The sequence below is a fragment of the Salmo salar genome, chromosome 28, assembly GCF_965601325.2.
Source record: "Salmo salar chromosome 28, fSalSal1, whole genome shotgun sequence".
In the NCBI taxonomy this organism is placed as follows: Eukaryota; Metazoa; Chordata; class Actinopteri; order Salmoniformes; family Salmonidae; genus Salmo; species Salmo salar.
In genome coordinates this window covers 27765892-27792854 of record NC_138318.1, presented here as the reverse complement: position 1 = coordinate 27792854, position 26963 = coordinate 27765892, and the positions used below count along the sequence as shown (strand labels likewise).

The 26963-nt window shown below is 44.2% G+C and overlaps 1 protein-coding gene across 1 annotated transcript in view; it reads right to left on the bottom strand.

Annotated features, from left to right (window-relative positions):
• Positions 1-21890, bottom strand: part of LOC106589753 (zinc finger matrin-type protein 4) — a 139511-nt gene extending 117621 nt beyond the window's left edge. Inside the window, exon 1 of the mRNA XM_045710423.2 lies at positions 21484-21890. The gene's annotated coding sequence lies outside the window, so the exon portion shown is untranslated. The remainder of the gene's footprint in view (positions 1-21483) is intronic.
• Positions 21891-26963: the final 5073 nt, after the last annotated feature.

Genomic DNA, 26963 nt, shown 5'->3' with positions numbered 1-26963 from the left:
CAGAGCAAAAACCAAGCCATGAGGTCGAAGGAATTGTCCGTAGAGCTCCGAGGATTGTGTCGAGAAACAGATCTGGGGAAGGGTAGCAAAAAAATTCTGCAGCATTAAAGGTCCCCAAGAACACAGTGTGTTAGAGCCGATTCGGACATATTTGTATAAAAGACTGAACATACCGAGCTCCATGTATATTTGTGTAAATATATTAAATATGAATGTATATGATGAAATATTAGGTACCTTTATGATTTATATTTACCTGATTGAGATATATTCATTTGTTATTAGTGTAACTTAGTTTTTGGCCCCCCCTCTTGCCCATTCATTGTACTGTGGTAAGTGTGTTAGGATAAAGGCAGGAAGTTGGGCCTTCGGGGGGAAGGAGTCCTAGCTAGACGTGGGAGCGGTATAGTTTTTTGACTATACAGACATACAGACATACAGACATACAAACAGGTCATATTATGTATTTTCCATATCAAGTAATCTATGTTTTAAGTTGATTGGATAATCATTTTCCTGTTAGATATAAGAAGAATAAACATTTTTGTTGCACCATATCCCTGGATCACATTGAATGTTTGGCTGTTTGGCTGTTTGGAAACCTTGAGTGTGGACTGTACGTGTACCAAACAACCCCGCTTCAGGCTTGGGCAGTGGCTATGGTAAAGAAGAAAGGAAGCCACTACATTCAAGTAAAAAAACTCTGTGAAGGATTACTATCGGAAGGAAATCTCCGGTTCGGACACACGCTGGATATTGTTCTATTTGTAATTGCATGCGGACCATAAGGACAGCTCGCTTGGAAGGACATGAACTCCTAGAATTCGCCAGCCGTGAGTAACCACTGCGAATGAATGAGCTGCCCTGTTCAATGCGATCGTTTGATCAAACATATTATGGAAGTGCAAATGTGCTTATAATTGGAATGTTTGATCATCTTGGGAACGGAATTCAAAACACAGTGCTGTGAAAACAATTAATAAGTTTAAGTTTGGGAAACACTGAGATTCTATGCACAATGTAGCCTAATGAAATGTCTAATATTTGGCCTAACGTGGAAATGCAGTGCATCCACGCAACGAATGCAACTTAAGGATCTAAAGATACTGCGTGTTTAAACTTCATTAAAGTGACAACTTATAATGGGATGAAATGTTTAAAACGCATCTAAAATGCCGAACTTGCACATGTTCAATTCAAAACGGTTACATTTGTTGAAATGGATGACTGTGTTTTTAAAGCATTAAAGGAGGTCTAAAGGGGCATTACGTTTAACAATTAAACCAACAACTGTGTCGTTGTAAATTGAGTGAACTAAAAGTGAATGATGGAGGATGAAATCCCAAATAAGACTCCACTGGAGAGGGCAGAGGAGCATCTAAATTCACTCTATGCAGCCCGGAGAGGCAAACTTGGAGTGTGTACACGCAAAATGAATGAAATAAAAGTCCTTCTTGTTGATGGAGGAAACATTGAAACTGTGAATGAGAGTCATGAAGCATTTGATGCTGTTCTCAATGACTTTAAGAATTCTCATGAATCTGTGCTGGAGCTGGTCACAGAGGAGGAACAGGAACAGGAGAGCATGAACTATTATCAACCAAGAATGAAAACTAATGAACATTTCCTGAAAGAGGTGGAAATATGGGGAAAAAGCTGAAGTTGAGCCACAAACGCTCATTGAACCACACAACAGCATTTCCAATGTGTCAAAAACATCTATGTGGAAGGACCACCAGAGGGCAGGCTGGGCTCACGGATAGTAGCCCAACAAGGCATGTGAGACAAGGTAACCAGAGTCAATTAAGCACAGCTGACGGTACTAATGAGATATTCTCTTTCCCCTACAAGAGAGAGGATGGAACCAGCAAGAAGAGGGGAAGATAAACTATCTCTGGAGAATGGCTACGGAGAGAGAGGTGCTATCCAAGAAGATCCATTAAGACGGTGACGAATATGTGATTGTTGTTATAGTTTGAAGATAATCGTAATGTGATCCTGTGTCATCTAAAGAAGAAGATGTATGTTGTTCCTTTGGAGATTCTCATTGACTGTGTTGGAGTGTTTGTATTGTCAGAAATCCCTCAATAGAGAACTGTGTTGAATCAAGAAAACCTACTCTTGACTCGTTTATTCCACCTTTCCGCTTTAGAGTGACACCAAATGACTTGGTCCGCTCACATCAAGTAAAACAAAGTATTCTAAGACTGCTTCCTCAGTGTCCTCTGCACGCCTAAAAGCTGAGGCAGAACGAGCAGCTCTACTAGCTCGCCAAGCATCATTACAGGACAAGCATGCATTGGAACTGGAGAAAGCTCAACTGGAACAACAGAAAGCTCAACTGAATGTTAGGATGGAAAAAATGGCACTGGAAATGGACATAGCAGCATATAATGCCAAACTGAAGGTCCTGGAGAGTGTTGAGTCAACTTCTCAATCCCATGCTGTGGCAGCCCATTCACTAAGCCAAGAAGATGGAATGAACTCTTATTTTGAGAACCAGGAACCTGAGGTCTACGTGGAACCTGAACCATCACCTGTTGAGTTTGCTGCATTAGGTGCAGTTCCAAAGACCCCATTACAAAGAGTTTTACAACAACCGACCACAAAGCCATCAAAACCTGTTCAGAAAACAGTCATGAAGCACAGCCTTCAGCAGCCAACAGCAAGGTCTAGCAATCAACACAGAATCAACACTGCGGGTATCAGTGATAATACCAGCCATGATAACCTCTCTACTGTCATGCAAAGGCAGAATGAAATTGCTGACCTTCTTGTACTACAGCACAAACAGGCCACACTCCCTGTTAGGGAGATACCTATGTTTGACGGTGGTCCTCTAAACTTTAGGCCATTCATGCGTGCATTTGAACATGGTATAGAAGATAAGACAAGCAGTCACCAGGATAGGCTCTATTACCTGGAACAGTACACCACTGGTTAGCCCAAGGATCTGGTACGTAGTTGTTTGCATATGGAAGCCAGAAGAGGCTATGCAGAGGCTAAGAGGTTGCTAAAGGAACACTTTGGCAATGAAATCAAAGTCACCACTGCTTACATGGAAAAAGCTTGGAACTGGACAAACATCAAACTGGATGATGGAAAGGGACTGGGTGGCTATGCACTCTATCTTAGAGGTTGATGTAACGCTATGCAAGACCTACAGAATATGGAAGAGTTTAATCTTCCCTCCAACATAAAGTTGATCATGTCAAAACTTCCCTACAAACTAAGGGAAAAATGGAGGTCTACGGCATGAGATATTTTAGAGAGAAACCACCTGAGGGCCCAGTTCAGTGACCTTGTGACGTTCATGGAAAAACAGGCCAAAATACTGCAGGATCCGTTGTATGGAGATATTCAAGATCCCCTGTCCAACAAAAAGTTTTTAAAAACCAAAACAGAAGCTGACTTTAAACAGCAGTTCAAGTCCAAGAGTAGGGGAAGCAGCTTTGCCACTGCAGTATCTGTAGTGGCAGATTGTGATACTGAAAAACCTCTAAAAGAACAAACATTCAAAGTAAAGAGACCAGGCACCTACTCTTCTGATGCTCCCAGTATCTCATGCGTATTTTGTGCTGGAGAGCATTTACTGGTCGACTGCCAACAGGGGAAGGCACAGCCACACGAATCCAAGGTTGAGTTTCTGAGATCAAAAGGCCTTTGTTTTGGCTGTTTGATGAGAGGACACTTAAGCAAATAATGTAAAAGAAGGATGACCTGTCAGAGCTGTCAAAGAAAGCACCCCACTATCCTGCACATTGAAGGAAGAGAGAGATTTAGATCTCAAAAGGCAGATATGAGTGGTGTAGCAGTAAAACGGGAGGAGACTGTCAGCAGTGCTCTTGTTTCACTGGAAGCTGGTGAAGATACCGGGGCCGGTACAGATTGTGCACTTGCAATTGTGCCAGTTCAAGTAAAGGTGGCAAATGGAAGCAAGTCTGTGTTAACCTATGCGTTTCTTGATTCTGGTAGCTCGGCAACATTTTGTACGGAGAGACTCATGAGGCAGCTGAATGCTAAATGCAGTGAGACTGAAATTCTGCTACGCACAATGGGGCAGGAGAGTCCTACCAAGAGCTTTGAGATATCTGGATTAGAGATTGGCAACGTGAAAGGCAACACATTTCTTGCATTACCAAAGGTCTACACCCAAAATAAGATCCCAGTGACAAGAGGGAACATTCCCACTCAGAAAGATCTCAAAAGGTGGCCATACCTCAAAGAGGTTCAGTTGAAGGAAATTGATGCCGACGTCGAACTCCTGATTGGCGTAAATGCTCCAAAGGCAATGGAACCCTGGCAAATTATAAATAGCCAAGGCAACGGACCGTATGCAGTGAAAACCATCTTTGGATGGGTGATGAACGGTCCTCTTAACAATTGTACCATAGCAGAAGAATCTGGATGTCCTACGGTGATGGCCAATCGTATCTCAATGGCCGACCTGGAGGTTCTTCTTGTAAATCAGTACAACCATGACTTCCCTGAGAGAGAGTATGAAGAGAAAAGTGAGATGTCAGCTGAGGAGCGTAAGTTTATGGAGATAGTATCAAGCTCCATATCCCTCAAAGACCGTCACTACTACTTACCATTGCCCTTTCACAACAAACATGTAGTCCTGCCGAACAATCGTGACATGGCAAAGCAGCGGGCTCTAAATATCATCAGGAAGTTCAAGAAGGATGAAGGTTACGCTGCAGAGTACAAAGGCTTCATGGAAGAGATGATAACAAAAGGTTATGCCAAGAAGGTACCACAAGAACAGCTTTTCAGAGAGAAAGGCAAGGTATGGTCCATACCACACCATGGCATTCACCATAAGCGCAAAGGAACAATACGAGTGGTGTTTGACTGTTCATCATCCTATAAAGGTACATCTCTTAACAGTGAACTCCTTCAAGGCCCTGACCTGGCAAACACGCTTATAGGAGTCTTGCTAAGATTTCGGCAAGAGCACATTGCCATGATGGCAGACATCGAAGGAATGTTCCATCAAGTACGTGTCCATGAAGATGACTTAGACTTCCTGCGATTCTTATGGTGGCCGGATGGTGACACTAACAAAAGATTAGAGGAGTACAGAATGACAGTACATATTTTCGGTGCTATATCCTCTCCAAGTTGTGCAAATTTTGCACTGCGAAAGACTGCAGAAGACAACTGTGAGAGGTACGATGAAGAGGTGATTCAAACAGTCAAGTCCAACTTCTATGTTGATGACTGCCTCAAGTCAGTGGCCACAGAAAAACAAGCCATAGCTCTCACAAAAAACCTCAGGGATGTGTGCTCTCAGGGTGGGTTCAAATTGACCAAGTGGGTCGGCAACAGCCGTGCTGTGCTGGCTTCTATCCCTGATGAACACAAAGCCAAGCAGATAAAAGAACTGGACCTGGTCAGAGAAAAGCTGCCTGTTGAAAGAGCACTTGGAATCCGATGGAACATTGAAAGTGATGCGTTTACCTTCCGAGTCATTGTCAAGAACAGACCCCTTACAAGAAGAGGTATTCTCTCAACTGTCAGCTCTGTTTATGATCCATTAGGTTTCCTCGCCCCATTCGTATTAAAGGCAAAGCAAATTCTTCAAGTGCTCTGCAAGCTAATGTGTGGATGGAACGAAGTCATCCCCAAAGAACACTCTATTTCATGGAAGAGATGGCTCTCAGAGCTAGACTAGCTCTCCAGATTCCAGATAGACAGGTGTATGATGCCTGAGAACTTTGGTCAAGTCAAGACCGCACAGCTGCATCACTTCGGTAATGCAAGTGAGCAAGGTTATGGCACGGCAAGCTACCTTAGGTTCACAAACGGTATGGGAAAGGTCCACATCGCATTCATACTGGGGAAATCAAGGGTGACTCCACTCAAGCAGATCACGATCCCCTGACTGGAACTTGCTGCAGCAACATTGGACAGGATGTTAAGGTTGGAGCTCCAGATTGAACTTGAGGAGTCAACTTTCTGGACAGACAGCCAGTCTGTGCTAAAATACATCCGCAACGATACCAAGAGATTCCATACCTTTGTGGCTAATAGGGTTGCTATGATCCGTGACCTATCGAAAGCAAAACAGTGGAGGTATTTGAACTCCAAACACAACCCGGCCGATGATGCCTCAAGAGGATTACATGTTGACATTTTCCTGAACTCAAAGAGATGGCGCAAAGGACCAGAGAAAACAGAAACACAACGTCCGAAAGTCCCCGAGGGGCTTGGCTCCATCCCTTCGGATGATCCAGAGGTGAGAAAAGACGTCATCGTAAACAGTACATGTGTGGAATAAAAGAGTCCGACCAGCAAACTGATTGAGTACTATTCAACATGGAACAGCTTGAAGAAAGCAGTTGCCTGGATGCTGAAACTGAAGAGACTTCTTTTACAGTTAAGCCAAAAAAGGAAAGTTCTCACACAAACTGATCCAGGATCAGATCAGAGTCTGGCAAACTTATTGAAGGAACAAATTGACAAGTTCAAACTGACGTTTGGAAAATAAAGTCTGTCTGTGGATGACCTAGACGAAGGAGAAAAGGCCATCATTCGATTTGAACAACAACAGCACTTTAAACAAGAAATTGCACTAGTTGTGAAGGGAAAACAACGTGCCAAGAGAAGCGGCTCAATCTGTAAGCTTTATCCAATTGTTGACAATGGCATTCTGCGAGTGGGAGGAAGGTTAAGCAAAGCTGCTATGCCTACGGAACTATAGAATTCTATGATCCTGCCCAAAGACTCCTACATCTCCAGACTGATCTTACTCCACATCCATGAGCAGGTTGGCCACTCTGGAAGAGGTCACATGCTTTCTAGACTTCGCCAGCGATATTGGATACCCTGTGCCAACTCCTTAGCAAGGAAGATCCTTAAGAGCTGTGTCTTCTGCAGGCGGATGCAAGCTAGAGCTGGAGAACAGAAGATGGCCGACCTTCCACAAGATCGGGTGTCACCTGATTTGCCGCCTTCACCCATGTGGGCATAGATTACTTCGGCCCCATAGAGGTGAAGCGAGGCCGCGTTCATGTGAAGCGGTATGGTGTGATCTTTACTTGCCTTGTGAGTCGAGCTGTCCATCTAGAAGTTGCTAGTTATCTGGATACTGATTCCTGCATCAATGTCCTGCGCAGGTTGATCTGTCGAAGGGGCCCAGTCACAAGTATCAGAACAGACAATGGCACCAACTTTGTTGGAACACACAGAGAGCTAGGAGAAGCTCTGAAAGAGCTGGATCACAAAACGATTCAAAATGAATTACTGAAGGAAGGAGTGATATGGTCATTCAATCCTCCCTCTGGAGCCCACCATGGGGGGGTATGGGAGAGGTTGATCCGACTGGTGAAAAAGATCCTCTATTCAGTCCTTAAAGAGCAAGTACTGGACGATGAGGCTTTGCAGACAGCCTTGTGTGAAGTTGAGGCGATTATGAACGATAGACCAATCACAACTGTAACAAATGACCCTAATAATCTAGAACCCCTGACTCCGAACCATCTGCTTCATCTGAAAGCAAAGCCAGTCCTGCCACCAGGACTATTCCAGAGAAGCGACCTATACTCACGAAGGAGATGGAAGCAAGTACAATATATTACTGACCTCTTCTGGAAGGGATGGATCAGGGAGTATCTTCCACTTATGCAGGAGCGGAACAAGTGGAACAAAACTAAGAGAAACTTAAGTTCTGGTGACCTTGTGGTCATCGTCGATGACACCGCTCCAAGGAACTCTTGGCTAATGGGGCGTGTGGTGGAGGCTTTGCCAGGGGCCAAAGGTCTTGTCCGGAGCGTCTTGGTTAAGACCAAGACCAATATCTTACAGAGACCTATCAATAAACTCTGTCTGCTCCTGGAGGCGGCGGAGTGAGACACACACACATACACACACACACACACACATACACAGTGCTCCATCTTTGAATCACGTGCACCTCTGATTCGTTGATGTTGTACTCTTACATTCTTTGATGTCGTAGTCATACATTTTTGGACGTCATACTCTTGTCATTTTTGGAAGTTGAACACCTGAACACTTCAACTCAGACTGAGATCTATGGAGTATTTTCCTATATGGCACCTTGTATATTTGTATATAGCTATGAACTGTAAAAGTGCTCTGGTATAGAATGTTTTGTGTATTGGCTCTACGTTTGAATATTAAGTAATTGTTGTCCACTCAGTGAAGTTAACAATTAGGGGCCGGTATGTTACAGCCGATTCGGACATATTTGTATAAAAGACTGAACATACCGAGCTTTGTTGTTAGTTTAACTTAGTTTTTGGCCCCCCCTCTTGCCCATTCATTGTACTGTGGTAAGTGTGTTAGGATAAAGGTAGGAAGTTGGGCCTTCGGGGGGAAGGAGTCCTAGCTAGACGCGGGAGCGGTATAGTTTTTTGACCATACAGACATACAGACATACAAACAGGTCATATTATGCATTTTCCATATCAAGTAATCTATGTTTTAAGTTGATTGGATAATCATTTTCCTGTTAGATATAAGAAGAATAAAAAATGTTGTTGCACCATATCCCTGGATCACATTGAATGTTTGGCTGTTTGGAAACCTTGAGTGTGGACTGTATGCATACCAAAGAACCCCGCTCCAGGCTTGGGCAGTGGCTATGGTAAAGAAGAAAGGAAGCCACTACACAGTGGCCTCCATCATTCTTTAATGGAAGAAGTTTGAAACCACCAAGACTCTTCCTAGAGCTGGCCGCCCGGCCAAACTGAGCAATCGGGGGAGAAGGGCCTTGGTCAGGGAGGTGACCAAGAACCCAATGGTCACTCTGACAGAGCTCCAGAGTTCCTCTGTGGAGATGGGAGAAGTTTCCAGGACAACAATCTCTGCAGCACTCCACCAATCAGGCCTTTACGGTAGAGTGGCCAGATGGAAGCCACTCCTCAGTAAAAGGCATATGACAGCCCACTTGGTGTTTGCCAAAAGGCACCTAAAGGACTCAGACTATGAGAAACAAGATTCTCTGGTCTGATAAAACCAAGATTGAACTCTTTGGCCTGAATGCCAAATGTCACCTTTGGAGGAAACCTGGCACCATCCCTACGGTGAAGCATGGTGGTGGCAGCATCATGCTGTGGGGATGTTTATCAGCAGCAGGGACTGGGAGACTAGTCAGGATTGAGGGAAAGATGAACGGAGCAAAGTACAGAGAGATCCTTGATGAAACCCTGCTCCAGAGTGCTCAGTACTTCAGACTGGGGCAAAGGTTCACCTTCCAACAGGACCACGAACCTAAGCACACAGCCAAGACAACGCAGGAGTGGACAAGTCTCTGAATGTCCTTGAGTGACCAAGCCAGAGCCCGAACTTGAACCTGATCTAACATCTCTGGAGAGACCTGAAAATAGATGTACAGAGCTTGAGAGGATCTGCAGAGAAGAGTGGGAGAAACTCGCTAAACATAGGTGTGCCAAGCTTGTAGCGTCATACCCAAGAAGACTTGAGGCTGTGATCGCTGCCAAAGGTGCTTCAACAAAGTACTGAGTAAACGGTCTGAATACTTACGTGAAGGTGATATTTCATATTTTTTTTTATATACATTTGCAAAAAATGTAAAAGCCTGTTTTTGCTTTGTGATTATGGGATATTGTATGTAGATTAATGAGGGGTAAAAAACAATTGAATACATTTTAGAATAAGGCTGTAATAAGGCTGGAAAATGTCAAGGGGTCTGAATACTTTCAGAATGCACTGTTTCAGGGAGGAAATACAGTACTACTTCAAATGTACCACTATGCCCTTTACTTCTTTTTTATATCAAATAGCAATTTTCATAAATCGGTGAAACTCAAGCTTGCAGGTATGGTACCATGTATGTGTGTGTGTGTGTGTGTGTGTGTGTGTCCGTGCGTGCATGCGTGCATGCGTGGATGAGTGTTGTTATAATGACAGAGAGATGTAGCACCTTGCTCCCCATTAGCCAGAAAGAAGCAATTAATGTAGATACACAGAGATAAAGGTCACACACACAAATACAAACGCACACACACAAACACACACACACACCGCATAAAAGGTCACCCCACGCTGTGTGTGATAGATAGTCAGAGAGAAGATGCAGCTTGTTGCCATGGAGCAGTCTTAGACAAATGAGAGTGCTGCAGACACATGAACAGTAGGTGGGACACCAGTTAGAGTAATGAGAGCAACAGTATGATAATGACAGCAGACACTTTTCAAGAACAAGATTACTGGCCGGTCTGACTGTGTGTGTTAGTGTCTCAGTGTGTGTGTGGTGTATGTTTGGTGTATGTTTTACGGTTATGGCCTGTTATTTAATTTTCATGACGGTCTTCATCCATAATCGTCGATTACACGATTACACAGTAATTGTGCCAGCCCTGTGTGTGCGCGTGTGGCAGACACTTTTCAAATACAAGATCCCTACCCTGATTATACATCTAGGCCACAGTAATTATGCCAGTCGGGTAATCAGATTCCCTCCACAGTCCCTCGCAATCTAGCACCTCGGGTGTGTGTCTGTCTCTGTGTGTGTGTGTGTGTGTGTGTGGTGTGTGTGTGTGTGTGTGTGTGTGTGTGTGTGTGTGTGTGTGTGGTGTGTGTGTGTGATAATGTATCCTTGGCCCTCTGTGGTTTATCAGTGGAGAGCAGGGATGGCTGTGTAACCCCTCTACTGTCCATCACACCTGCCTTACAGCACAGAGGGAGGGAGAGAAGGGGGAGGGAGAGACAGATACATAATGTGTCCATGGAGAACATATAATCATGCATAAACCAAGGCCTTTCCTAGATTTGTCTGAATGTTTGAAAGGATAAAATGCATTGATATAATTGGCTTTGGATGAAGAAAGTGGAAGAACACAGTAAAATTGAGTATGTCTACCCTTTATTGCACTTGTTATCATGCCTGACCAGGTAGAAAATATGCAACTATTGAAAACGAAGGACTCACCTAGAAGTTTGAAAGGGTAAAAAGGCATATTGACAGAGATAGAAAAGTAATGGCACTGGATGATAGACGTGAGGGCATGCTTTACAGTTAACCCCTATCATATTTAATCCCTAACAAGACTCCTATTATACTGTATTCTAGTATTTTCTGTTCTTGTTACGCGGGGCGGAGCAGGGGAACTCAAATGCAGACTCATGAGGAGACAAGGATAGGTATTTTTATTGAAAAGCGGGAGAGGAGATAGGGTGCAGTCCAGGGAATATTGGGTGGGTAGTAGGGAATCCGGACTGAGGCTGAGTACAAGGAGATTAGGAACCGGGTAAGCAGGTCTGGAGCGGAATCCAATGAAGCGGTAGAGCAAAGATCCAGGGCAGAAAAGCAGGACTGAGGAGACGAGGGACTGGAGACAGGTACCAGAGTCAAAGCAGACGGGACTGTAGCGGAGAGAAAAATCAGCGTGAGGCTAGGAAAAACAGGCACAACAGGATAACAAAATATATGGAGGAACAAACAGCTAGAAATGCAGACTGAGTAGAGGCTACAATCTGGCAGCGTGGAAGTGGCAGGGCTGAGTATTTGTATGGTTCTTGATTATGGAACAGGTTGCAGCTGGTGGTAATCTGTTCTGTTTCCAGCACTACTGGTCTCCACTCACACAATCACAGAGAGAGGGAGAGAGAGAGAGCACTGGGGGAGTGGTGGCAGGTTAGGGAGGTCCAGGATGAGAAGTAGAGTGCATGGCAGGAGCAGATGTAACACTACCCCCCTCCATGGACGCCACTTGGTGCCCGACCGGGCTTATCTGGGTGTAGGGTATGAAAATCACGTAAGAGTGAGGGGTCCAGAATGTGACAGCGGGGCACCCAGCAGCGTTCCTCAGGCCCGATTCCCTCCCAGTCCACCAGGTACTGCCAGCTGCGACCCCGATGGGGGGGGGGGGGGGGGGCTGCAGGAGGAAACAGGGGGCTGGAGCAGACTGGTTTAATCAGGGATTCATGGAAGGTAGGATGGATCCTGAGAGAGGCTGGGAGTTTCAGGCACACAGCAGAGGGGTTAAGGACCAATGAATCAGGGGTAAAGTTCCTTCGATGCCACCTTCAATGGCAGGTCCTTCAATAAGAGCCATACCTTTTGACCAGAGGGGGAGGACAGGGGCTGAGGCCCGGCGACGGTTGACTTGGGACTGGGTCCTGTCAGAGGCACAAAGGGCAGCCCGGGCCTTCCTCCAGGTACGATGACAACAGCACAGATGGTCCTGGACAAAGGGGCCCTCAACCTCTTGGGCGGAGAAAAAGGGGGGTTGGTAACCCAGAGCACACTCGAAAGGTGACATACCTGACGAGGCATTGGTGAGGGTGTTGTGGGCATATTCAACCCAGAGTAGCTGAGCGCACCAGGAGGAAGAGTTAGCAGAAGTCACGCAGCGTAGGGCAGTCTCCATCTCATGGTTGGCCTAGCCGTTTGTCTGGGGGTGATATCCTGAAGACTGACATTGATACCAAGAGCTGAACAGAAGGATCTCCATACCTGGGAGGTAAACTGGGGTCCCCTGTCGGAAACAATGTCAGTGGGAATGCCATGCAGACAAAACACATGCCGGTCTGCAGTTTCCCTGGAGGACGGGAGCTTGGAGGGGAATGAAGTGAGCCACTTTGGAAAATCTGTCAATAATGGTGAGGATGATGGAGTTACCGTTAGATGGGGGAAGGTCAGTGACGAAGTCCAGAGCTATGTGTGACCAGGGGTGACTGGGTATGGGAAGAGGGCAAAGCAGAGGGTTTAGTGGAGGTTTTGTTCCGGGCACATACTGAGCAGGCTGAGACAAACTCCCGGACATCCCTCTCCATGGTGGGCCACCAAAAGCGCTGGAAGCAGGAAGGCAAGGATCCGGATTAATACCAGGGAGACAGGTGAGGTGAGTAGAATGCCCCCATCGAAGAAAAGAGCGTACACAATCTGAAACAAACAGAACATTACTAGGACCGTTACCCGGGTCAGGCTGGTTCTGCTGAGCCTGGCGGAACCAGGACTCGATCTCCCAGGCAACGGCGGCAACGATGCAGGTGGATGGCACAATGGCTTCTGGCTTGGTACCCGTGTTGTCGGTGGTGAACTGGTGGGAGACGGCATCATGCTTGGTATTCCTCGAACTGGGGCGATAAGTGAGTGTGAAATTGAATCTTCCAAAGTACAAGACCCATCTGGCTTCCCGGGAGTTCAGACGTTTGGCGGTCTGGATGTAGGACAGGTTTTTAATGGTCAGTCCACACAATGAAGGGGGGGTACAAGCCTTCCAGCCAGTGATGCCATTCCTCAAGAGCCAGCTTAACCTCTATGGGCTACTCAACAGCCAGTTGAATCCTGTGGCGCGTTATTCAAATACCTTAGATATGATATTACTTCCATTTTTCAAAAATATGACTATTTTGCACCATTTTAAAGATAAGACTCTCGTTAATCTAACCACACTGTCCGATTTCAAAAAGGCTTTACAACGAAAGCAAAACATTAGATTATGTCAGCAGAGTACCGAGCCAGAAATAATCAGACACCCATTTTTCAAGCTAGCATATAATATCACATAAACCCAAACCACAGCTAAATGTAGCACTAACCTTTGATGATCTTCATCAGATGACAACCCTAGGACATTATGTTATACAATACATGCATGTTTTGTTCAATCAAGTTCATATTTATATCAAAAAACAGCTTTTTACATTAGCATGTGACTAGCATGTGACTAGCATTCCCACCGAACACTGCCGGTGAATTTACTAAATTACTCACGATAAACGTTCACAAAAAGCATAACAATTATTTTAAGAATTATTGATACAGAACTCCTCTATGCACTCGATATGTCCGATTTTAAAATAGCTTTTCGGTGAAAGCACATTTTGCAATATTCTCAGTAGATAGCCCGGCATCACAGGGCTAGCTATTTAGACACCCAGCAGGTTTAGCACTCATCAAAGTCAGATTTACTATAAGAAAAATGTTATTACCTTTGTTGTCTTCGTCAGAATGCACTCCCAGGACTTCTACTTCAATAACAAATGTTGGTTTGGTCCAAAATAATCCATCGTTATATCCAAACAGCGGCATTTTGTTCGTGCGTTCTAGACACTATCCTAAAGGCTAAATAAGGGTGACGAGCATGGCGCAATTCGTGACAAAAGAATTCTAAATATTCCATTACCGTACTTCAAAGCATGTCAACCGCTGTTTAAAATCAATTTTTATGCCATTTTTCTCATAAAAAAGCGATAATATTCCGACCGGGAATCTGCGTTTAGATAAACAGACAAAGGAAAAGAAACCATTCGGTCGAAGCGGGCACACGCCTAAGCCCATAGTACTCTGAGTGGCCACTTGCCAAAAGCGATAAAGTGTTTCAGCCAGAGCCTGCCTCGATATCGTTCAACGTTTTCCCGGGCTCTGAGACCCTATGGAAGACGTAGGAAGTGTCACGTTATTGCACATATCCTGAGTCTTCAATAAAAAGAGCCAAGATGAAACACTACTTCTCAGACAGGCCACTTCCTGCTTGAAATCTTCTCAGGTTTTGGCCTGCCATAGGAGTTCTGTTATACTCACAGACACCATTCAAACAGTTTTAGAAACTTTAGGGGGTTTTCTATACAAAGCCAATAATTATATGCATATTCTAGTTACTGGGCAGGAGTAGTAACCAGATTAAATCGGGTACGTTTTTTATCCAGCCGTGTCAATACTGCCCCCTAGCACTAACAGGTAAACTGCCAGGAGTTCCCGATGTCAAAGTTCCTCTCTGCAGGTGAGAGCTTACAGGAAAAGAATGCACATGGGTGGACCTTCTGATCAGAGGGGGAATGTTAAGACAGAACAGCACCTACTCCGGTGTCAGAGGCATCCACCTCCACAATGAACTGGAGTTCTGGGTTGGGCTGAGTGAGGACCCGGGGCAGAAGTGAAGCGACGCTTGAGTTCCAAGAATGCTGCCTCTGCCTCAGGAGTCCAATGGAACAGAGGTGGAGGTGAGAGTGGTGAGAGGTGCTGCCAGACGGCTGTAGTTGTGGATGAAACGTCTAAAATTTGCAAACCCCAAGAAACAGTGTATCTGCTTCCGGTTAGAGTGCGCAGGCCACTCTAACTGCCATGACCTTGGAGGGGTCCATACGCAACTGTCCCTGTGCAATAATATAACCCAGGAAAGACACTGATGTAGCATGGAACTCACATTTTTCAGCTTGAGCAAAAAGCTTATTCTACAACAACCGTTGAAGAATGTGGTGAACACGTTGCTGGTGAGCCTCAGGGTCCTTGGAAGAATTATTATATATATTTTTTTATCAGGATGTCAACTAAATAGACAAAAAACGAAGCATCCAATCACATCATTGACTAGGTTCTGGAAAACAGCAGGGGCGTTAGTAAGACCAAATACTCAGTGACCAAGTGTTGTGTTGAACGCAGTCTTCCACTCGTCCCTCTGATGCGGACAAGGAGGTAGGCATTTCAGAGGTAGCGTTTGGTGAACTCCGGGGAACCATGGAGTGGGTGAAAAGCAGAGCTGATGAGTGGCAAGCGGTACTTGTTCTTTACTGTGATATTATTCAGCCAACGGAAGTCTATGCACTGCCTCAGTGACCCATCCTTCACAAAGAAAAACCCAGCACCCCCCGGGCTGAAAGGCTTAATAAGTCCTGCAACCAGAGAATCCTTGATGTACAGTTGAAGTCGGAAGTTTACCTTAGCCAAATACATGTAAACTCAGTTTCACAATTCCTGACATTTAATTCCAGTAAAAATTCCCTGTATTAGGTCAGTTAGGATCACCACTTTATTTTAAGAATGCGAAATGTCAGAATAATAGTAGAGAGAATGATTTCAGCTTTTATTTCTTTTATCACATTCCCAGTGGGTCAGAAGTTTACATACACTCAATTAGTATTTGGTAGCATTGTCTTGAAATTGTTTAACTTGGGTCAAACGTTTTGCGTAGCCTTCCACAAGCTTCCCACAATAAGTTGGGTGAATTTTGGCCCATTTCTCCTGACAGAGCTGGTGTAACAGTGTCAGGTCTGTAGGCCTCCTTGCTCGCTTTTCAGTTCTGCCCACACATTTTCAATGGGATTGAGGTCAGGGCTTTGTGATGGCCACTCCAATACCTTGACTTTGTTGTCCTTAAGCCATTTTTCCACAACTTTGGAAGTATGCTTGGGGTCATTGTCCATTTGGAAGACCCATTTGCAACCAAGCTTTAACTTCCTGACTGATGTCTTGAGATGTTGCTTCAATTTATCCACATAATTTTCTTCCCTCATGATGCTATCTATTTTGTGAAGTGCATCAGTCCCTCCTGCAGCAAAGCACCCCCACAACATGGTGCTGCCACCCCCGTGCTTCACAGTTGGGATGGTGTTCTTCAGCTTGCAAGCCTCCCCCTTTTTCCTCCAAACATAACGATGGTCATTATGGCCAAACAGTTCTATTTTTGTTCCATCAGACCAGAGGACATTTCTCCAAAAAGTACAATCTTTGTCCCCATGTGCAGTTGCAAACCGTAGTCTGGCGTTTTAATGGCGGTTTTGGAGCAGTGGCTTCTTCCTTGCTGAGTGGCCTTTCAGGTTATGTCGATATAGGACTCGTTTTACTGTGAATATAGATACTTTTGTACCTGTTTCCTCCAGCATCTTCACAAGGTCCTTTGCTGTTGTTCTGGGATTGATTTGCACTTTTCGCACCAAAGTACGTTAATCTCTAGGAGACAGAACGCATCTCCTTCCTGAGTGGTATACCGGCTGCGTGGTCCCATGGTGTTTATACTTGCGTACTATTGTTTGTACAGATGAGTGGTACCTTCAGGCATTTGGAAATTGCTCCCAAGGATGAACCAGACTTATGGAGCCATCATTTTCTGGAATTTTCCAAGCTGTTTAAAGGCACAGTCAACTTAGTGTATGTAAACTTCTGACCCACTGTAAACAATTGTTGGAAAAATTACTTGTGTCATGCAGAGAGCACTGGGGGAGTGGTGGCAGGTTAGGGAGGTCCAGGATGAGAAGTAGAGGGTGTGGCAGGAGCAGATGTAACAGTTCTGTTCTGTTCTGTTCTATTCTATTCTGTTCTATTCTGTTGCTGTCCTCTCCCCCCTAATTGACTGAGGTGAATTTATCAAATTGGGGTATCAGAGCTGTGAAATACATTCTAACCCTTTTGTTGACAAATAAATAGAATACAAACAATATATACAGTCAGTTTCCCCTGTTGGTCAATACCAGTCAATTGTGTACATAAGTACGCTCCAGGATAAGATTCCCTTAGGTGCTGATCTAGGATCAGTTTCCCCTCCCACAATCCTAACCTTAACCCTTAAACTGGAAGATTCTAACTTCACCAAACACACCCACAGGGCTGGCTCTATACCTCCACAGGCTGCTTGATCTAACACATGTTTGGGTTAATTAAACACCTACATTTTTGTAATTTAGCAGACACTTTTATCCAGAGCAATTTACAGTTACTGCATTCATTTTAAGATAGCTAGGTGGGACAACCACATGTCATAGTAAGTACATTGTTCTTCAATAAAGTAGCTATCAGCAAATTCAGAGCTTGTAAGGGGGAAAAAAAAGGTCAAGTGGGAGTGTTGTTTACTCCCAAAACCTAGACTAAAGTTATGCTGCTCCACTGAAAGAGATTTGTTCTGGGTCTAGGCTTAATCTGTGTCTGGGAAACCGGCCTCGAACTAGCAAAGTGCTCAGATTGTTTGCCACAAGAGTAAAAGGTCCGATGCTAAAGTAAAGAGCAGCTAGTCAGTACCACTAATGTGGGCAGCAAAGGAATCGGCGTCCTCAAGTTCAGCACCACAATAATAGCGACAGCCAAACTGCAGCCAGGAGAATCCTAACCAGGAGGGCATAAGTCAATAAACACAGAAGTGACTGTTGGATCAGTTATATAGGTAACAGTTGGGTGAAAGCAGATTGAAATAGTTGTATTTAAAAAATAAATCACGAAAACAAAACATCACTTCTTTCTCTACTGCTGTTAAAGTGGCTGTCCTTGTGTGAAGCAGCATATCTGTGTGAGTATGTGTGTGTGTGTGTGCGTGTGCGTGTGTGTGTGTGTGTGTGTGTGTGTGTGTGTGTGTGTGCGTGTGTGTGTGTGTGTGTGTGTGTGTGTGTGTGTGTGTGTGTGTGTGTGTGTGTGTGTGTGTGTGTGTGTGTGTTCCTGCGTGGTTCCAAGCAATTGTGCGTGTTGGACTAGCACTTCAGGTCATGAGAGCTGTGTACACACATTTCTATGAATATTCGGGCCAGAGGATTTAGCCGGCAGGTGTATCTCTGTATCTCTCCAGATAAAAAGTTGACTCTACAGCTGTTTCAGTAGCTGGCTTAGTGACAGATGCATCTCTCTCCCTCTGTGTGTGTAGTTGCATGCCTGCGTGTCTGTTTAAGTAAGTGTGTGAGAGCATTGCAGATGCTTAAGCTGGTATCAGACCAACTCGTGGGATCAAATGCAACACGACAGAGAACACCTAATGCAAAAAAGCACATCATACACGTTTTCATGATTTGTGGTGATCACAGAGCGTTTTTGGGCTCATTCAGCAGGATTTACCTGATTAAGTAGAATACTATTGGAAATGAATGTTGAACGTTCCATTTATATTTCTAAAACATTAATTGAACATTATGCTGTTGCTGCTTCATATTGTCAAGACCTTTTGATAAATTGCCCAAAGTGTCCAAATCAATAATCAATATGCAGAAACAGTTTGGGATATATTGAAAACAGAAACACAAAATGTAGCCACAATAGCTATCGGATTTGTAGTTGTATTGCAGGCTATTTTTGAAATGAGCACCTCATGCGGTGCCTTCGGTAAGTATTCAGACGCCTGGATTTTTCCCACATTTTGCTACATTTGTTACATTTGTTTTGTTACAGCCTTATTCTAAAATTGATTAAATAAAAACAAATCCAAATCTACACACAATACCCCATAATGACAAAGCAAAAACAGGTTTTTAGAATATTTTGCTAATTTATTGAAAATAAAAAATAGAAATACCTTATTTACATAAGTATTCAGACCCTTTACTATGAGACTCGAAATTGAGCTCAGGTGCTTCCTGTTTCCATTGACCATCCTTGAGATGTTTCTAGAACTTGATTGGAGTCCACCAGTAGTAAATTCTATTGATTGGACATGGTTTGGAAAGGCACACACCTGTCTATATAAGGCCCCACAGTTGACAGTGGATGTCAGAGTAAAAACCAAGCCATGAGGTCGGAGAAACTGTCAGTAGAATTAGAGACAGGATTGTGTCGAGGCACAGATCTGAGTAAGGGTACAAAATAATTCTGCAGCATTGAAGGGCTCCAAGAACACAGTGGCCCGGCCAACCTGAGCAATCGGGGGAGAAGGGCCTTGGTCAGGGAAGTGACCAAGAACCCAATGGTCACTCTGACAGAGCTCTAAAGTTCCTCTTTGGAAATGGGAGAACCTTCCAGAAGGACAACCATCTCTGCAGCACTCCACCAACCAGGCCTTTATGGTAGAGTGGCCAGACGGAAGCCACTCCTCAGTAAAAGGCATATGACAGCCCGCTTTGAGTTTGCCAAAAGGCACTTAAAGACTCTCAGACAATGAGAAACAAGATTCTGTGGTCTAATAAAACCAAGATTGAACTCTTTGGCCTGAATGCCAAATGTCACCTTTGGAGGAAACCTGGCACCATCCCTACGGTGAAGCATGGTGGTGGCAGCATCATGCTTTGGGGATGTTTTTCAGTGGCAGGGACTGGGAGACTAGTCAGGATCGAGGGAAAGATGAACGGAGCAAAGTACAGAGAGATCCTTGATGAAAACCTGCTTCAGAGCGCTCAGGACCTCAGACTGGGGTGAAGGTTCACCTTCCAACAGGACAACAACCCTAAGCACACAGCCAAGACAACACAGGAGTGGCTTCAGGACAAGTCTCTGAATATCCTGGACTTGAACCCGATCGAACATCTCTGGAGAGACCTGAAAATAGCTGTGAAGTGACGCTCCCAATCCAACCTGACAGAGCTTGAGATGATCTGCAGAGAAGCATGGGAGAAACTCCCCAAATACAGGTGTGCCAAGCTTGTAGCATCATACCCAAGACTCGATGCTGTAATCGCTGCCAAAAATGTGCTTCAAGAACTGAGTAAAGGGTCTAAATATTTATGTAAATGCGATATTTCAGTTTTTATTTTGAATAAATTAGAAAAAATGTCAGAACCTGCTTTTGCTTTGTCATTATGGGGTATTGTGTGTAGATTGCTGAGGGGGGAAAACGATTTAATATATTTTAGAATAAGGCTGTAACCTAACAAAATGTGGGAAAAATCACGAGGTCTGAATGCTTTCCGAAGGCACTGTAAACTGCATAAGCATATGCAATTAATCACTCATCTATTAGGGGTGAATCAGGTTTTATGCCCTGTTGAAACTAACACAACTCAAAAGCCACACGGAATCTGGACATCACTGGTTCGATTGCCGATTAAACTCAACTCCACGATTTAGGATGGAGTTGAGCACAGTCCGCTTCTGATTAGAGGACAACTTGCATGCAGAACAGCCAGCAACATTTTGGAGTGTTGGATTTTGATTGGGGGTTGTCAAAATGGAAATGGAAACGCAAAATGTAATATTGTTCTGAAATGTTCTGTTTTTTTGCAGTTCCACCTGCAACTGGAAACAGGCGTGTATAAGACACCGGTGCCTAACCAAGTAAAGGTTGGTCGAACGGCTTTCAATGGACCATCGGATCAACGGCTATCACATGGTTGTTTGCCATTCCGATGGACGTTTAGATCAACTAATAGTGACTTTGCAGCTGCTCTTTCAATTTGCCCTTCCTACTAATAGGTGGGTAAACCCTATCACACAGTAAAAGGATGGGTAGGCTTGGCTACATGCGTTTAGAAGTGCACACCCTCTATATCACAGATTTCAACCATACAAAATCTGACACAAGATCACTGGGCAACTTCATTCCACCCAGAGAGCAACAGCTCCGAGTCAAGTCAAATTGGAGAGTCCATCATCACACTCTCGGTTCTAGATTGGGTGCCAGGCTCGCTGTCATGCCAAACTAACTCACCATGTGAGATAGACCTATATAAAACCGCATCACTCATCTCTCCAAACATAGGCCCGTGTTGTGATACATGTAATGAATCAAATCCTACTGGTGTCAGTGACATTGATTTCAACTGAAAATAGTCTGCTGCTCGTCAAACAGACACCTGCTGTGTGACTAACGGACTGAGCCAAGACCGTCAACACTGTCATAGCCGATGGTGATTTACGGTATTATCATGACCAACAAGCTCACCGACCCAATGTTGTAAAAATGCAACAATTCCTAAACGGTAAGCCTATCCAACCAACCACTTACAAATAACTGTTAACATGATGCTAAAAATGACATAGCCTATTGACTACTACCTCCTCAGACCCACGGCTGTATATTCTAGTAGATATTATAGGCTAATTAATCAATTGGACTACCATCTGAAACTTTCACTCTCACTCACCTTCCTCCGGTAACGTTAACTTGCCTCCTCGCACAATCGACAGCACCGGTCCCGGACGCTTATCATCCGCCGGGCAGTCTACTCAATTATGTTCGCTAAATCATCCGTCCAACTTGAATAAACAGTCCTCCCGTTGTCCTGTCAATTTGCTCTTTCCGCCGGTGAAACCTCAAACGTGAGTGTTGCTGTGGGTAGTCTATATTTTCCCTGGTTCCATGCGCTCTGGCTGTCGTTCAGTTGTGCGGTTTCATGTTATTCTCCTTTCAAGCGTGCTCTTTCCCTCAGTACGGAACAGGCAAAACGCTCTGTTGATATCATTCACCGGGTAACCGGAACAGGAGAGGGAGTGTGAGCTCGAGCTAATAGGCTACAGTACAGTGCACCCACACGCGCAGGTATCATCTTACATAAAGTGCTCTTTCAGAGAGAGAGAGAGAGAGAGAGAGAGAGAGAGAGAGAGAGAGAGAGAGAGAGAGAGAGAGAGAGAGAGAGAGAGAGAGAGAGAGAGAGAGAGAGAGAGAGAGAGAGAGAGAGAGAGATGAAGTGTCACGCCATAGAATGCGCAATGGCAAGCTCTGACACCCAAAGAGTACTTTTTTTTTTATATTTATCTAACTACCTACCTATCTGTCAACCTGCATAAAGCTTCAATAAACGTTGGTCATACATAATGAATTACATTGAAATAAAGCTCTGGAAGTGTTGAAAAGTGGTATTAATTTTTATGCTGTTAATGTGAGCTCTGTCTGTTAAACTTGTTTCCATTTGTCCATGCTCAGGGTACCTTGAGACAGAGAGAGAGAGACAGAGCGAGAGAGACAGAGCTAGAGAGAAACAACGGGGCAGAGAGATAGAGCAGGAGTGAAAGAGAGAGGAGCGAGAGAGAAACAACGGGGCAGAGAGATAGAGCAGGAGTGAAAGAGAGTAAGAGAGAGAAACAACGGGGCAGGGCGATAGAGCAGGAGTGAAAGAGAGAGTAAGAGAGAGAAACAACGGGGCAGAGAGATAGAGCAGGAGTGAAAGAGAGAGTGAAAGAGAGAAAGAGAGAGGGTGGGGGTTGGATGGGGTGAATTCTAAAATAAAATTTCTAAGCAATTTACATGTGCCATGCCTAATGTGTATCTTCATTGTATTATCAGCCAAATGTAGGCTTATAGGTACATGCAGTGATGATTGTCTAATTTAGAAAAAAATAAGGATTTTTGGTCAAATAAAAACAAAATGCTGATTCCGGTGACTCTGAATCACAATCAAATATAAGAAACATTAAGCACAAATAAATCACTATAGGAGAGGGGTTGGGTTAACTGACAAATGTTTTTCTTTTCACTGTCTGCGAATGTTCAATATGACTTTTCAAAAGATGGAGTGAAAAAGAAGGGTAAGGGTTTGGGTTCATACAATTATTCCTCCATACTTATTCCACTATTCCTCAGACTCCCGAGTGGCGCAGCGGTCTAAAGCACTGCATTCCAGTGCTAGAGGTGTCATTACAGACACTCTGGTTCAAATCCAGGTTGTATCACAACTAGCTGTGATTGGGAGTCCGATAGGGCGGCGCACAATGGGCCCAGCGATGTCTGGGTTTGGCTGGTGTAGGCCGTCATTGTAAATAAGAATTTGTTCTTAACTGACTTGCCTAGTTATTAAACATGTATACCTCCCCTGTCATTTCTACTAAATGTAGCTTGTAGTGATAGTTTCCATGCTGTTTTTATAATTTCTCCATTTTATTATTTCATGTCTTTTCAAATAGTATATATGTGTATTCTGCTCTGACAATGGGGGACTGTTACATGCTTATAGATTCTTAGAGACGCAGTGACAGCAACCTTCTAACCCAAACCCTTACCCTTCTAAGAGGAACGCAGTGACAGCAACCTTCTGAGAGGAACCCAAACACTTCAAAACATAGACAATGAATGTAGAATAACACACACGAACAAGAACACACTAGCAAGGACGGACACACAATCACACACAGACGCAGAGAAGCACACACGCACACGCACACTTGACAATGACAATGACAATGCACAGAGATGAGATAGAGGACAATTTATCAAACCACCAGCCAAGGCAGACTGGACGTCTGGAGCCAATACTGGTCTGGAGAAAGAGAGGAAGAGGGAGCAAAAAAGGGGAGAGAGAGAGAGTGAGAGGGAAAAGGTATAGAGAGAAAGAGAGAGAGCAAGAGTGGGGGGGAGGGAGAGAGAGAGATGGAGAGGGAAGAAAGGAGAGAGAGAGAGAGAGAGAGAGAGGGAGGAAAGGAGGGAGAGAGAGAAAGTCGCGGTGCTACAGTAAGTGTCATCCATGCAGAAAACAGACAAGCTTAAGGGGCTTGGCTGCTGTGTGTGAGTGGTGAGTGTGTGTGTGTGTATGCGTGCGTGTGAGTGGTCAGTGTGTGTGTGTGTATGCGTGCGTGCCTTTGGTTTAACTATCCTTGTGGGGACCAGAAGTCCTCGCAAACATAGTATAACAAGGAAAAGTGGGGACATTTCACCAGTCCGCACAAGGAAAAATACTATTTTAGGCTTAGATGTTAGGTTTAGGGAAAGGGTAAGAATTAGGGTTAGGGGTTAGGTTTAGGTTCAAGACTTAGGGGTTAAGGTTAAGTGGGGGTTGATAAAAAAAATTGTTAGCGCAAATCAAGTCTGACATTTTGGAGTAGAAATTACAAACTTTAGAAGCCTTTTTAAAACTCAAATACACTACAAGTTTGCATTTCCTTCTGTGCAAGAAAATTATTAGCAACAAAAGAGTGATCAAATTAAGATCCTACATCTCTATACATTCCTTGAGTATCGACATAACAAGTGCCAGCAAATTTCATTCCAGCTGAAGCTGTGAATGACGCACAAATACTGAGGGGCATTTGCATTGCAGACCCGTAATAACAATACACGGGGATGAGACCCGTAATAACAATACACGGGACGAGACCCGTAATAACAATACACGGGACGAGACCCGTAATAACAATACACGGGACGAGACCCGTAATAACAATACACGGGACGAGACCCGTAATAACAATACACGGGACGAGACCCGTAATAACAATACACGGGACGAGACCCGTAATAACAATACACGGGGACGAGACCCGTAATAACAATACACGGGACGAGACCCGTAATAACAATACACGGGACGAGACCCGTAATAACAATACACGGGACGAGACCCGTAATAACAATACACGGGGATGAGACCCGTAATAACAATACACGGGACGAGACCCGTAATAACAATACACGGGATTAGACCCGTAATAACAATACACGGGGACGAGACCCGTAATAACAACAATACACGGGACGAGACCCGTAATAACAATACACGGGGACGAGTCCCGTAATAACAATACACGGGACGAGACCCGTAACAACAAGTGCACACTAACACGGTAACACCAAAGCAGATACAACAGATCACAGGTACTTACAAGACCAACAGACATGGAACAATAATCAACAAGGACAATGGGGAACAGAGGCCACATATATACACATACTAATCAGGGGGAATGGTGTGCGTAATGAGATTAAACAGTCCGGGGTTGGGGGTGATGATCCAGTTCAGTGACGCCTAGAAGGCCAGTGACAGAGACCTCCGGAGCTGGTGAACGGAATGAGCAGCAGTACCGGGGGAATCCGTGATGGTGAGAGATGGGGAGAGATAGAGAGAGAGAGAGAGAGAGAGAGAGAGAGAGGGAGTGATTTAAGGAGATAGTTAAATTTGCTGTTTCCTATCAAACACAGATCGATGTTCATTTCCAGAGCTTTACAATGTTTACAAGTCACAATCAATGCACTTTTGTCTGGAAGGACGCCAGAGGGAGGAGAGAGTGTGTTTCAGTGTGTAAGTGGGTCAGTGAGTGAACAGAGACCATTCGAAGGCTAAAATATCACTTGACTTTGTCTCTATATAGCTGACCTGAACAACATTGATCTGTTTTAGCGTGTTGTATAAACGTATCGTGGTTCTGAGATGAGAGACAGAGAGGCCGTATCTGAAATCTGTCTTGCATACTACTTTTTAAGACTACATACAGTGGCTTGCGAAAGTATTCACCCCTCTTGGCATTTTTCCTATTTTGTTGCCTTACAACCTGGAAATAAAATAGATTTTTCTGGGGGGGGATTTACACAACATACCACTTTAAACATGCAAAATATATTTTTATTTTGAAACAAACAAGAAATAAGAGAAAAAAAAATTAACTTCAGCGTGCATAACTATTCACCCCCCCAAAGAAAATACTTTGTTGAGCCACCTTTTGCTGCAATTACAGCTGCAAGTCTCTTGGGGTACGTCTCTATAATACTCCAATGTCCGCTGTGGAGCTTTGCAGCTCCTTCAGGGTTATCTTTGGTCTCTTTGTTGCCTCTCTGATTAATGCCCTCTTTGCCTGGTCTGAGAGTTTTGGTGGGCGGCCCTCTCTTGGCAGATTTGTTGTGGTGCCATATTCTTTCAATTTTTTAATAATGGATTTAATGGTGCTCCGTGGGATGTTCAAAGTTTCTGATATTTTTTTATAACCCAACCCTGATCTGTACTTCTACCCAACTTTGTCCCTGACCTGTTTGGAGAGCTCCTTGCCGCTTGCTTGGTGGTGCCACTTGCTTGGTGGTGTCGCTTGCTTGGTGGTGTTGCAGACTCTGGAGCCTTTCAGAACAGGTGTATATATACTGAGATCATGTGACAGATCATGTGACACTTAGATTGCACACAGGTGGACTTTATTTAACTAATTATGTGACTTCTGAAGGTAATTGGTTGCACCAGATCTTATTTAGTGGCTTCATAGCAAAGGGGGTGAATATATATGCACACACCACTTTTCAGTTTGACATTTTTATTTATTTTTTGAAACAAGTTATTTTTTTCATTTCACTTCACCAATTTGGACTATTTTGTGTATGTCCATTACATGAAATCCAAATAAAAATCTATTTAATTTACAGGTTGTAACACAACAAAATAGGAAAAACGCCAAGGGGGATGAATAATTTTGCAAGGCACTGTACTGTGTACTAATCGTACAGCATACTATTTAGAACATACTATTAAGTAGAAATGTTGCGCACCTGCATAAGGTAAGTTTGAATACCAACTACTGAGAAGTACATAGCAAAGGCATAGATTTACTATGTCTGAATTGGGCCCTTAAAGCAAAATTGAAAACATAATATTATTGTATACCGAAAAAGCTTACTATTTACAACTCAAGGTCAGGTTTTCGGACACTACCAGAGAGAGGGGGAAAAAGAGAGAAAGAAAAGAGGGTGAGAGAGTGAGAGACCGAGAGAAAGAGAGACAGAGAGAGAGAGGGATGGGCTAGGGGGAGAGAGAGAGAGGGGGGAGATAGGGTACTAAGAGACACAGAGTGAGAGAGAGACAGACAGAGAGAAGCCAAGCATCATAGAGTGAGAGGGAGAGATCCTGCAATGGATTTATATCCAGTATCAAGTGCA